The following is a 14,044-nucleotide window of genomic DNA, read 5'->3' as shown; positions in this document are numbered from 1 at the left end:
CAGAGAAGAGGCAGTCCTGTCCATCTCTGAAGCTATGTTTTTTTGTTTGTTTGTTTGTTTTTGTTTTTGTTTTTGTTTTTGTTTTTTTTTTGAGAGGCAGAGTTAGACAGTGAGAGAGAGACAGAGAGAAAGGTCTTCTGTTTTCTGTTGGTTCACCCCCCAAATGTCCGCCACGGCCGGTGCGCTGCGCCAATCTGAAGCCAGGAGCCAGGTGCTTCCTCCTGGTCTCCCATGAGGGTGCAGGGCCCAAGCACTTGGGTCATCCTCCACTGCCTTCCTGGGCCACAGCAGAGAGCTGGCCTGGAAGAGGAGCAACCGGGATAGAACCAGCGCCCCGATCAGGACTAGAACCTAGGGTGCTGGCGCCCCAGGTGGAGGATTAGCCTAGTGAGCTGTGGCACTGGCCGAAGCTATGTTCTTTCTAGGCTAACCTTGGCTAAAGTTCAATGTCACTCTATGCCGTCCCCTGCAAGGGTGCCAGGCTTGGAGGGTGTCTAACCTTGCCGTCACCCTCTGGAGCCCACAGAGCTGCTTGGAAGCAGATCAAGGAAGCCGGTTCACTCCATCCTGATCTCCCCTGTTGGTACAGCGGTCCAAGCACTTGCGCCATCTCCCACTCCTTTTCCCAGGTGCATTGGCAGGGAGCTGGATCGGAAGTGGAGCAACCAGGACTCTAACTGGTACTCTCATATGGATGCCGTCCTCGCTGGCAGTGGGTTAACCTGCTGTGCCATAACGCCAGCCCCCTCTTTTCAACACCACATGGGGAATGTCCCCATCATCAGCCACCAATGCCTGCATGAGGTGGGGAGGGCAGGGGTGGGAGAGGGTAAGGCAGGGAAGGCATCCTTGGTCATTTGGGGAGGGTCTCCAGGGGGGCACTAACATTTGCTAATGTCTACCTATGGGCCGAGTGCTTTTGACATGTAGTCCCATCTAACCCAAATGCCCTGTTAAGCACTAACACCCCCCCTCCCCCGTTTTACAGATGGGGAAGGCGGGACTTCAAAGTCATGTGATTCAGCCAGGACAAGCAAGTCCCTCTTAATGACGCTGACTTGTTCTGCAAATCCTCAGTGGCTGTGATCCCAGTGCCAGCCCCTCCCCCATGCCCTCCTCCATCAAAGACACGACTTCCCCATCCAGCTTCCAGTCTAGGCTGGGCAGCCACAGAGAGGCCCCATCATCCCTGTGGTGCTCTGATTCCCGGGATGGAAGTGGGAGCGCAGGCCCTGTTGCAGGCTGAGTCAGACATTCAGATCACATCTGGTGCTCCTGCAGCGAGCGCACTTCTGGTGCCGGTGCGGAGGGAGCACGGGGTCTTAACGCTGGAACATGGAGCTTAGCGGACGCAGGTGTCTCGTCATCCGTAAAGCGCCTTACACTGGTGAGTTGCTATAAAATGAATATTACTGCCTCTCTGAAAGGTGCAGTTTCCTCTTCTGAGAGTAGCTTAAGACAGGGTTGACATTGTTCAACTACAGCATCAACTGGGAAACTAAAGAAAACTATTCCTCCAAACATATACAATAAGAGAGTGCCAAAGACAGATTGGTGCCTCGCCTTTTAATTATTTTCCACATCTCCAACAGATTCACTTTTTGGAAGGAATGGATTTTAAGAGGAAAAAAAAAAAAAACCACCATGGGGCAGCAGTACGGAGTGGAAAATAAGCACAGACGTGGCTCTCTGGCTGACTGTTGTATAACCACATCAGAGAATGTCCTGTGCCAACACCATAAAGGACCCAAGACCGAGGCGGCCCCCCCGAGGCTGAAGGCTCCGTCTCTGGACGTGGCATTGAGGCTGCAGCCCAGGCTTTTGGATGGTTCCCTGGGATGGTCGCACAGGTCTGACTTCAACCAGATTAGAATAAGAATACGCAGGCCTTGGCAGAAGGAGGTGGAGCCTTGGCGGGAGGAGGTGGAGCCTTGGCTACCCTCCCCCACCCCCCGCCGGTGTCTCACAGCTATGGAAGTTCCTCCCCAGGAGGCAGTGCAGAGGGTGGAGGGGTAGGAGTGTGTGCTTCTTGTCAACCCCCTTGGGATGGGCCACAACGAGCATCTCTCCCATGCGTGAGTGGCGCACTCACCTCTCACCTCTTCCACCATGTTGTTTTCGGTCACTGTGGATCAGGGATTGGCCACCTCCTGGGGAGGTACTGATATGGCCCAGACGCAGCAGCAGCTGCCATTGCTACTAAGGCCGGGTGCACTTTGAAAGCCTCTAAGTGGGGTGGGCGGGGAAAAGGCCAGAGAGGGCAGGAGGAAGAGAGTTCTCCCCTCCAGTGGTCCAGACGGGGGTTTGGTACAGAGCAACCCTGCCACCCAGCTCTTAGCAGGAGGGACTTTACCTGTCCACTCGTCAGTCCATCATGCATAGCTTCGTTCATTCATTCATGGTGTTTCTCTTACGCCCAGCATTGGCATTAGCCTACAAATAACTTCCGAAGGGGAACTGGTGCTCAGAGATGGAGAAAGCCCTCCTGTTGCTAGGAGGGAGGCACTTGGAGCAGGAAGGTGCGCGTGCCCCATCTCTCCGTCATTCTGTTTCCTCCAACGCAGCTCTGCGCCCTCCACCCTGGCTCCTCACACACAGGGCGCTCATCACCAGGGCTGAAGAAAGAAAAGGAACAGGGCTGGGTGTGGTAGGAGGAGATCTGGCGGGAAGCGAGCCCACTGGCATGTGGGCAGCTGCAGCTGGGTCTTGCTCTATTGAGAAGCATTCGGGGCTGACCGGGGCAGGGGTTGGGTCTTCTGGGGGACACAGAGCAGCCAAGAGCCCCCCAGCCACACTGTGCAGCACCTCAGCATGTCAGGGACACGGCTGAGGCTCCGCACGCCGCTTATAGTACCTTATAGCATTCTTTTTTTTTTTTTAAACAATGCTGATTTATTTTATTTTCATTTGCTTGAAAGAAAGAGAAGCAGAAAGACAAACAGACATCTTCTATCTGCTGACTCACTCCCCAAATGCCCACAATAGCCAGGGCTGGGTCAGACCAATGCCAGGATCCTAGAACTCAATCCAGGTCTCCCATGTGGGTGGCAGGGAGCCAAACACTTAAGCCATCGCCTGCTGCCTGCAAGGGTGTGCATTCGCAGGAAGCTGGCATCGCTGAAGTTCAAAGTCAGACATTCCAGTGTGGGATGTGTGGTGCTCCAAGTGGCCTCTGAAGCAGCCCCTGCACCCTTGACCCCTTCTCTTACATAAGGCTCCCCAAGTCATGCAGCCTCGTATAGATTCAAACCCAGACTCACCTAACTCCAGATTCTCCTTCTCCATCTTCCTCTGCACCAAAACCACCTAAAGGCAATGGTAAAAAATGTGGAATCCAGAGTCCTGGTCTCCCGCCAGCCCGCACCCCCACCCCGCCACCACACATGACCTGGGAGATCTGGGGTGGGGAACTGAGGGCCGCAGGTGATTCCGCTCGGAGCTGTCTACTCTGCCTCGGTAGAGTCGGGAGGGCGTTGCACTCTCGAATACTTACCACAATGATGCCAGAAGAACCAGAGCTGAGATTAACTCCACACCGACTGTGTGTTGGGCACTCCCCTGAGGGCAGGTTAACTCTTTACCCCTTCGTGAGCCCACGCTGGGAGCCAGCGTCATCTCCCACCTACGTCCTATTATAATAATTATATGATAAATCAGGAAAGGGGGCAATATAACATGAGGCTGGGGAAGACCTCCCTGACGTTTCATAGATGACGCATAATTGAGGTCTAACTGGTTCGATGTCACAGAACTTTCTGGAACCAGGCTTCTGAACCACCCCCACTAAACGTACTTAAAACGCTAAAGGAGACAAGGAGCGAATGAGCGACACCACTTGGGGTGCGGAGAGGAGAGCCTGCAGGGAGACCTTTGGGGAGAAGCTGGGCGAGGACTCCCCGGGGCGGAATTCCACCCCTTGGAGAAGGTGGGCGAAGGCACTGCAGGGAAGCTTTGCTCCGGCAGCCCTGGCAGAGGCTGGGCAGGCAGGGGAGGAGCTCCGCCAATGTACTGGATCTTAGTCCATTGTCCGATGCTATAACAGAACGCTGGAAACCGGGGATCTGTAAAGAACTGAGACTTCTTTGGCTCTTGGTTCTGGAAGCTGGGAAATCTAAGAGCATGGTACCAGCAACAGGCAAGGGCCTTCATGCTGCCTCAATCCACGGCAGAAGGAAGCGGGGCCAGGAAGAGCCAGAGCGAGACAGCAAGAGAGGGCCTAACAAATCTACTCTCGTGACCACCAGCCCAGTCCTCTCGAAAATGACATCGATCCATTCGTGGGGGCAGAGTCCTCAAACCTGAGTCACCCCTAACGTCTGACCTTGAAGATCTCTGAGCTCAGGATCAAGTTTCCAACACATGAACTTCAGGGAACACATTCAAGCGGTGCACAGGAGGGCATGAGCACACACACGTGCGTGTTTGTGTGCAGACAGAGGGGCCGCAGACAGGCTGGAGACGCGGCTGCAGGCTGGCGCTTGGGAACTGGCGGGTGTGCTAAGTGCAGTGGCGACCACAGGCGGCCTCTGCACATCCATGGATTCTACCAAAGGAGGGCTTCAGTCCTGCTACCTTGTGTTTGCCTTGAGAATTCTGAAGTCCAGAGAAAGGGGACTCATCTGAGCCGACACCACTGGTTAGGAAGAGAGATGTGGAGAGAAAGAGAGCGAGAGAGGCCGGCGCTGCGGCTCACTAGGCTAATCCTCCGCCTTGCGGCGCCGGCACACCGGGTTCTAGTCCCAGTCGAGGCTCCGGATTCTGTCCCTGTTGCCCCTCTTCCAGTCCAGCTCTCTGCTGTGGCCAGGGAGTGCAGTGGAGGATGGCCAGACACAGCGCTTCGAGGCAGGCCCGGGAAAGGAACCTCACGGTGGGGAAGGTCACAGGAAGTCCTGCTGCAGGAAGGGCGTGTGGGATACACCACTGGTTCTCAGCGTGTGTGCTCCCAGCCTGGCAGCCACAGCATCCCCCGGGAATGTTCTCGGGCCTCGCTCCACACTTGCCAGATCGGCTGCTCTGAAGGAGGGGCAGGCCATGTGCATCTCGGCAGGTGTGTCAGGCGACGCTGGCGCTCGCTCAGGACACCCAGCTGCAGCCTCTCCAGGGTGGGTGCGCGGGGGCTTCTGCAGTCTCTGGGTCAGTCTCCATGGAGTCCTCCTGCCCTTGAGGTGCCCAAGGAGTCTTCCTGATCTCTGGTTGACTTGTCCAGTTTATTCCACAGACATAATCAATAGGTAGGCATTGGAGGCCGGCGCCGCGGCTCACTAGGCTAATCCTCTGCCTTGCGGCACTGGCACACCGGGTTCTAGTCCCGGTCGGGGTGCCGGATTCTGTCCCGGTTGCCCCTCTTCCAGGCCAGCCCTCTGCTGTGGCCAGGGAGTGCAGTGGAGGATGGCCCAAGTGCTTGGGCCCTGCACCCCATGGGAGACCAGGATAAGTACCTGGCTCCTGCCATCGGATCAGCGCGGTGCGCCGGCCGCGGCAGCCATTGGAGGGTGAACCAATGGCAAAAGGAAGACCTTTCTCTCTGTCTCTCTCTCTCACTGTCCACTCTGCCTGTCAAAAAAAAAAAAAAAAAAAAAAAAGTGGAAAAAAAAAAAGGTAGGCATTGGAGAGTAGAGGAGAGAGAAAGCTGGTTTCAAAAAGTGTTTCTGGGTGCTGGTTCGAGTCCCGGCTGCTCTGCTTCCAACCCACCTCTCTGCTGTGGCCTGGGAAAGCAGTGGAGGATGGCCCAAGTCCTTGGCCCCTGCACACATGTGGGAGACCTGGGAAGCTCCTGGCTCCTGATGGGCTCAGCTCCAGCTGTTGCGTGCATTTGGGGAGTACACCAGAGGATGAGAAACCTTTCTTTTTGTCTTTCCCTCTCTCTGTCTATAATTCTGCCTCTCAAGTAAAACAATAAAAAAGTGCTTCTGGAACAGGCTTTTAGCCCGGAGGTTGGTGTGCCCGGGTCCCCCATCAGAGGGCCTAAGATCGAGTCCTGGCCCCAGCTCCTGACCCCAACTTCCTGCAATGCAGATTATGGGTGGTGGTAGTGATGGCTTCAGTAACTGGGCTCCTGCCACCCTTGAGGGAGACCTGGACTCAGTTTCTGGCTCCTGGTGTTGACCTGGCCACAGTCCGGGCCTTTGCGAGCATCTGGGGAGTGAACCAGCAGGTGGGAGTTCTATTTCCCTGCCCCTCGAATCCACATTTAAGAAGTGCTTCTCTTACAAACAGTTCTGAAGCCAGAAGCACTTCTGGAGCGGGTGAGCAGCGTGAGCCCGCTTGACCCGTGCAAGGGTGTTGGTGAGTGGGCCCAAGTGGCCTCTAAAACTGACTCATTTCTGTCTCCATTGTTCTCAAGTACAGGACCTCAGAGGGAGGACTACAAATCCATTTAAGCGCAAGGAGAGGGTGTGCGGCTGTCAGCGTCCTTGCTGTCCTGCCCCCACACTCCAGCTGGTCCCCTGACTCACCGCAGGGCTCCCAGGGCCTCCCCAGTGCTCGGCAGGTGCACTGAACTCCATGGACCTTGCGCAAGGCCCTGGCACCAGCCCCTGCCCTGCCGGGAGTGCCCTTCTCCAGGTGTTTCAGGGCCTTGCTCTGTCCCTGGTGCAGGTCTCTGTCAAATGCCACCTCCTCAGGGGAGGCCTCCCTGGCCCCTCAGCTCAAGCGTCACCCGCCACCCATTCTTCTTCCCCTATTTGAACTTCCCCCACTTGACATGACTCAAGCTACATTCACAGAAAGGTCACGGACAATGCATATTACACCAAAGCTAGGCATGAATTTCAATGATTTTTTTTTATGCCAACATAAACTTAGCCTTTTACAAAATTTAAAACAGTTGTAAAAATTTCAGAGAAACAGATGGGTAGGCTGAGAGCTACTCCCTACTGGTTCAATCCTTAAATGCTGGCCAGGGTCAGGCCAGAGCCAGGAACCAGCAACACAATCCAAACCTCCCGTGTTGGCAGGAGCCTAATTATTTGAGCCACGGGCAGGAAGCCGGCCTCAGGCGCCAGAGCCAGGATTCAACCCAGGCGCCCTGACGTAGGAGGTGAGCATCCTAGTCTTTAGGTGAAACAACCACTTCCTGAACTAAATTTTTGGTTCCACTTTTTCCCCCACAAAGTCTTTGAAGCTCCCCGAGCCATCCAACAACATTAGTTGCTATTACACAATGTAATGCCGACCAGCATCCTTTGTGCCAGCAAGCAGATGAACGCCGCGGTACTGAGCAGGAAAGCCACACGCCCAGGGTTGTTCGGCAATGCGGTAGAAAAAAAGGCAGCTCTCAGCCAATCCCCACGCCGTTAGCCATCTCAGCAGAGAACAGACGGGGCCAGGGGTGCAGACCGGGTTTCCACGCCAAACTCCCACTGGGCGTGGGAGACCTGCAAGGACAAGGACACGCTGAAGGGTGACCGCTCGGAAAGCCACGAAGCTCCCCCAGTGCTAGCTCCTCATTTGGTCATTCACGTTCCGGCCACCTACTCAGTGGCAGGCCCAGTGTCAAAGCGTGGGAACACTGAAAGGAGGAACTGAAGCCTGGCTTCCGGCTGAAGGCCATCACACTACAGTGGCAGGAACACGCCGGGGACGAAACACAACAGCATGGAGGGTCCCGGGGCTGTGACTGAATGTCTGGTGAGTAAGGCCTTACCCGATGTCACCCCTTGAGTTAATAAAGCCCTGTGGGCCTTGCTTCAAGCTTTGAGACATTCGAGAGCAATCAGGATGCTCCTGGCCACAAGGAACAGAAATGGACCACTATGGAGACTTTGGGGGGAAAAGCCTCACATGACAAGAACTGTGTGTGTGTGTGTGTGTGTGTGTGTGGCGGGGGTGGGGGGGGTGGGCTGAGGAACAATTCCTTGGTAAAATATTAAGATTTATAAGTTAAGGGGCCAAGGCTGTGGCACAGTGAGTTAAAGCTCTGGCCTGCAGTACCAGCATCCCATATGGGCACCGGTTTAAGTCCCAGCTGCTCCACTTCTGATCCAGCTCTCTGCTGATGTGCTTAGGAAGGCAGTGGTGGATGGCCCAAGTGCTTGGGTCCTTGCACCCACATGAGAGACCCAGAGGTTGCTCCTGGCTCCTGGCTTTGGATTGGCCCAGCTCCAGCTGTTATAGCTGTTTGGGGAGTGAAGTAGCTGGAAGACCTCTCTCTCTCTCTCTCTCTCTCTCTCTAACTCTACCTCTCTGTAACTTTGTCTTTCAAATAAATAAAATAAATCTCTTAAAAAAGACTTATAAGTTGAACTTAAAAGTTTAACAAACTAGGCTTTTATTTCTAACCTGAATACATTCAATATTAAATTTAAAATCGAAAGTAATACTTTCTGTGTATAAAAGTCCCCATCGGGGGACCCACCCCAATATCTCAGGGGTGCTCACCCGACCTCCCCCTGAGCCAGTGAGATGTGAGGGCACGGCTGCAGATTTCTAGAAAGGCGACGCGTGTTTCGGCTCTCCCACAAGGGCTGACGGAGCTGACGTCACGGTTCCGGCGCAAGGTCCGGAGCAGACGCCGCTGTGTGCACAGCAACGCCCAGGCAGGTCTCTGACAGAGCAGACACGGGGCTGCAGCTCTGCGGGCGCAAGGGCACGCGAGCTGCTGGGTTCCAGCCTCATGGGAACCTGCCTCCTGCCCCTCGGCCACAGGGCCCTGGACTCCCCTTCTCTGCCTGTCTCTTTTACTTGGGCTGACGGAATGTGTTCTGACTGCAGGGGATTCAGCCTGGGTTTGCATTTAGACATAAACAGGCTCCAATCCTGACTTGCCCGCGCTGCCTGTGAGGCCCCGGGCAGTACTGCTGCTCCCTACGCCTCAGCGTCTCGGGGGAAATGGCAGTAGCTCCCCCACCTACAGCTCTAAGCTGCCCAGGGCGCCCGATGAGCCCAGGGCGCCCGATGAACACGTTCGAGGTGCTGGGGACGGATCAGGAGCAGCGCCCCCTCCCCACTGGAGCCTCTCTTTTCCCTCTCTCTCCTCTGCTCTTGGTCGGCCCAGCCACATGAGGAGCCACGTCCTCCCCTCCACCGGCAACATCAGGTCAAAGTCATCTCCCTTCTCAAGACACTCATGCCTCTGTTCCTCTGCATAGAGTCCCAGATGCCCCTGGGTTTCTGTCGTAGCTATCTGTGCCGGGGCCGATGGGCCCCGTTAGACGCCAGGCACCTTCTCGCTGACACGCAGCACAGGACCTGGTATGCAGTAGGTACTTAATAAATATTGGATGAATGAAGCAATTAAACATTCACAAAGCTCTTCAAACTTTCATCTTGCCTGTCTTCTCCTATGTAAAACAGGGGCTGAAGGCGTCGCTCTGGTCGGTTCTTCTTGCCCGTGAATGCCTACTGCCAATCTGCGGGCGGCAGGCGGCACCCCCTCTCCTCCCATCTCTCTGAACCCCCTTCCTCCAGGACGATCCTGTGGCTTCGCTGGTGCAGGAGCTGGAGATGAGATGCGCTGTTCATTCTGGCGCCCCCCGGGGGGCTGTTCTGAGCCTTTGGCGATGAGATTCGGTGGTTCCATTCTGTTCTCCGCTGGGGCTGCAGCCGAGCCTGTGCTTCCAGGCAGCTGGTTGTTTCGTACTCAGAATTTCTCTTTAATTCTCCAACACGAGGAAGACCAAGTCGTCTGGGGAGCGGTTTCCTTCAACCACCTCTGCACTGGTGAGAAGTGGGTTCGGTGCAGGAAGCAGATGGCCCAGCTTTGGTGGCCATAAACTGGCAGGGGGCTGTCTTTCCAATATAACAAGGCCAAAGGCAGGTGGCTGCTGGTTTTGTTTATGACTCCGAGTCTCTTGGTCTTTGCCTCATGGTGAGATGGCTGCTACCACACCAACCATCTTGGCTGTGCTCAGAGCAGGAGGGAAAAACAAATGCTTCCAGAATCTTCACTCCCACTCTACACCCAACTTGGCAGACGAAAGCAGATTTGCAGAGAGGCAGAGGCAGAGTCAGAGAGAGAGACAGACAGAGAAAGAGAGAGAGAGAGGTCTTCCATATGATGGGTCACATCCCAAATGGCCTCAATGGCCACAGCTGTGCTGACCCGAAGCCAGGAGCTTCTTCTGGGTCTTCCATGCACGTGCAGGGGCCCAAGGACTTGGACCATCTTCCACTGCTTTCTCAGGCCACAGCAGAGAGCTGGATCCGAAGTGGAGCAGCTGGGACTCGAACAGGCGCCCATATGGCATGCCGGCACTGCAGGTGGCGGCTTTACCAGCTACGCCACAGCGCGGGCCCCTGGTTATGTCTTACTAGCCAGAAGTGGGTGACAAGGACCCCCTTAACTGGGAAAGTGGGGAGCGGGGCTGTTGGTATAGGCTTAGCCTATGTTTGATTCCTTTAGTGGGTCTGGACATACTGGTGTCTTCCCCAGAAGCAGCCGCTGCTGTTCTCAGGGATGAACGCTGGGAGCTGCGATCTCTGCCTCTAACCCCGGTGTCGGCTGGGCCCCCCTGCCCCTTGAGATCTAAGGGAGATTGGCCGGAAGTCTCGGCTGCACTCCCTGCTGGAGGCGTCCTCGAGGCATCTGCGCATGTACAGCGCTTGGGAAGCAGGTGGCTGGCGCCCTCCATGCCACGTCGGCTTTCGGCACGCACCTGTTTTCACAAGTGACGCCCACTCGGCTCCAAGTCCCCTCAACTGTCCCCCATCCGGCTCCATCCTCTCCGCCTTCGCCACAAGCCTCAGCCAAATTAAAGAAAGCAAATCCACACGGAGCCTCTGAGAAAACAGCAGCCTTTAGAAAGGGGGCGTCGTGGGGAGGCGTCCCATGACGTCAGACCGCATGAGCGAACTCTGTTCTGAGCACCCCTTCGCAGCCCAGATCCGCAGCGCTCTGCTCCTCGCGCCCTCCCCGCACCTGCGGTCTTGTCGCACCTTCCTGGCTGGAGCAAAGCCCAGTTCTCAGGGAAGCAGTCTCCCATGAAACCGCAACACCAGGCAGTACCTCCCCACCCCCTCACCCCCGCCCACGCCCACGCCTACGCACATTCAGCTGTGCAGGGGGTGGTGAAGGGGCGCTCCGCGGGGGAGTGGGGTGAGGCTAGACCAAAACAGGCTGGTTGGAAGCTGTTTGGTCCTCACTAGCTTGAGCAAGCAGGAGCTCCCCACTGACCCACATCTCCTGCCGCAAGTTCCCGGTATTGCTATTTGAGACAACGCCCAGCTGTTGAGCCTTATCATGCCTTCTTTGTCATGACCTTCTTTTTTAAGTCTTGTTTGTCTGTTTATTTGAAAGTTATGGCACCAGAGGGGCAGGGGGAGATAACGGGATCATCCATCTGCTGGCCCTCACAACCAGGGCTGGGCCAGGCTGAAGCCAGGAGCCAGGAGCTCCATCCAGGTCTCCCACGTGGGTGGCAGCAGCCCAAGCACTTGGGCCATCTTATGCCGCTTTCGCTGGAGCATTAGCTGGGAGCTGGATCCAGGGTCTCGAACCTGTGCTCGGATGCGAGATGCTGGGGTCACAAGTCACAGCTTAATCTGCTGTGCCACCTTCTTTATGCAAATGCCTACTCAGGGTGCACCTGCGGAGGGTTCCCCTCCTGCACCCGAAGGCAGCCCAAGGGCAAAGACATGAGGCTTCAGGTGCTTCCGCTGGAGCCTGGAAGACAGAGGCAGAGCCCCTGGGCCCAACAGCTTTGACTGTCTCTCACCGGCTGCACCTGTTCTGCTCTTCCTCTGTGCACACCAGCGTTCTCCACCAAGGCCGCTGAGGGCTGTGCTCCGTTCAACAGACGGCTCAGACTAAGTTCTCCATCCCCAGGCAGTGCTCCCGGGAGAGAGGACCGGGGAATCTGCCCGTGACCCAATCTGCCGTGTGCATCCAGTGAGTGGGATTGGGGTCCCTGTGCTTAAGCCTGTCAGCCTAGGTCCTGTTTCCAGGGAGAGTTAGAGAAGGCATCCCCACGGGTGTCCCCTGCACTCAGGAAACACGCAGGCTCCCCAGTATACACCACACTTCAGCTTCTGCAGCTGTGGGTTGAGAGACGTGGGGCCATGCGTCCTGCCCGAAGGCGCTAGCGCCGGCCTCAGTTCAGAGATGCCTCTCGCGCGTCCCCTTGCCCCTTTATGCCTTGTCAGTGTCTCAGCAGCTGGCCAAGCGCTCATGCAGCTCGCAGCTCTGAGAACAGAGTTGATGCAGGCAGAGTGAACATAGTGCATCGGCTTGATCGATTTATTTATTTCTGATGTATTTATTTGAAAGGCAGAGTTACAGAGAGAGAGAGACAGGGAGAGATCGCCCATCTGCTGGTTCACTCCCCAGATGGTCAAGGGCTGGGCTGGTCCGAAGCCAGGAGCTGGGAGCTTCCTCCAGGTCTTCCACATGGGTGCAGGGGCCCAAGCCCTTGGGCCGTCCTCCACTGCTTTTCCAGGCCGCAGCAGAGAGCTGGATCGGAAGTGGAGCAGCCAGGATTCAGAACCAACACCAGTACAGAATGCCGGCATTGCAGGCGGCAGCTTTACCTGCTACGCCACAGCGCCAGCCCCGATTGGCTTGATTGATAATCTGGACTACTAACAAGTTGAACAACATACATGGAATGAAAATTCCTTGGAAAACACAGTTGACCCAAACCGGCACCAGATGAAATAGGAAATCTGAATGGCACCGTGTCTATGACATCTCAGCACAGATCTCCCCACAGAGACTCCGGCAGAACCAAGCGGCTTCGCTGCAAATTCTGCCACGGTCCAGTGTGTCTTTCTGCCCCATGGCGAACGTAAAGATAAACACCCATGGGCCAGGCTCTGGGGCAGCCAGGAGTTTGGATGTAATCATTTGGCCAATCAGATGTGCTTGTGCAAGACTTACACCTAGAACTCAGGGCAGTGGGAGAGGGCAGGACACAGAGCGTTTTCTTTACCCTTTTGGCTTACAGCAGCGACACCGTGGTTCTGGAACAAACAGCAGCATAGCAGCTGTCTCTCACTTCGCCAGGCAGCTTCCTGATCATGGCAGGGTACTAACTCGCCTGGTCACCCAGCTCCACAGCATGGCTCTGGGAACTCTTCCAGAAAGGTGAGCACAGGGACTGTTTCTCCAACTCATCCAACAGCCTGCACACCACTTCACAGTCCAGGATAAATCCCTTTGCATAAATTAGCAAGAGGAACTCTATTCTCTGAAACTCACTGTTGTCACGTGTGCATGGCTCCTCCTCCAGGAAGCTTTCCTGGACTAATCAGAGCCTTGGGGAGAGGCTGGGCTGGGGGTACTCCTTGGCACTCCTGCAGCCCCTCCTCCAGGATTTGCAAGCTGCTCTGTTTATGAACTCGCTTTGCTGAGGCTCTGAGCTCCCTGCGGGTAGGACCTGCAACCACACTTGCCAGCCGGCTCCAGCTCAGCTCCTGAGTCCTGCGGCTCACGCGCCCTTGGTTCTGGGACATCTCAGAAGGCAGCTTCCTCTGCCAGAAATCAGGCCCACTGGGTGTCAGGAAACCTGAGGTTGTCATGACAACTTTCTGCTGCTTTCCTGAGCGGATCCCTAGACTTGCAGAACAAAAGGCAGAGAGAGAGAGAGAGAGAGAGAGAGAGAGAGAGAGAGAGAGAGAGAGAAAGCAGTGCAGGTGCTCTGGGCGGACGGACCTGGGTCTTTACGTCCCGGATCTGCTGCTGTGGCCCTGGAGACAGGGCTGGGGCCGAGTGGCACTTCCTCCCTTGGGAATTGTGGCTGAAGGACAGCTGCTGGGCGGGCTGCCATGGGTGCTGTGTGCAGAGCTCCTGAGGCCTTGTGTGGGGCCACTGCTTTTGTCATTTTCTGATAAAATGGGGAGGGGCCCAGTCCTCTGACCACCCCTCCGCGGTCCCCCGCTAATATTCTTTTTGGAAGTTCTTGAAGACCTAACTCCGTGAGAGTAAAGAGGGGATGGAAGGCAGACGTGTTTCTCCGTGACCCGGGAGCCGCTGGTGGCACCAAGACTGGGAGCTCCTCGGGGAGAGGCTGATTCCTGGTCTGGACACCGGATGCTGGGTAGCTCAGTGCGTTCCCCTTGTGATACCCACGGAACTGTGTGCTTATGATTTCTGTCTATACATCTTTGT

At 55.9% G+C, this 14,044-nt stretch overlaps 1 protein-coding gene across 1 annotated transcript in view; it reads right to left on the bottom strand.

The window, feature by feature from the left end:
* Positions 1-1,551: 1,551 nt before the first annotated feature.
* The window catches only part of STK35 (serine/threonine kinase 35), an 81,228-nt gene continuing 68,735 nt past the window's right edge, over positions 1,552-14,044 (bottom strand). Inside the window, exons 4-5 of the transcript XR_007919345.3 lie at positions 3,261-3,306; positions 1,552-2,615 (exon numbers count right to left, since the gene is read on the bottom strand). The gene's annotated coding sequence lies outside the window, so the exon portion shown is untranslated. The remainder of the gene's footprint in view (positions 2,616-3,260; positions 3,307-14,044) is intronic.

This window comes from Oryctolagus cuniculus, chromosome 11, assembly GCF_051225735.1.
Source record: "Oryctolagus cuniculus isolate XC-2025 breed Fujian yellow rabbit chromosome 11, ASM5122573v1, whole genome shotgun sequence".
Taxonomy (NCBI): domain Eukaryota; kingdom Metazoa; phylum Chordata; class Mammalia; order Lagomorpha; family Leporidae; genus Oryctolagus; species Oryctolagus cuniculus.
Note: the sequence above shows the minus strand (reverse complement) of the source record. Positions and strands in the feature narration are given on the sequence as shown.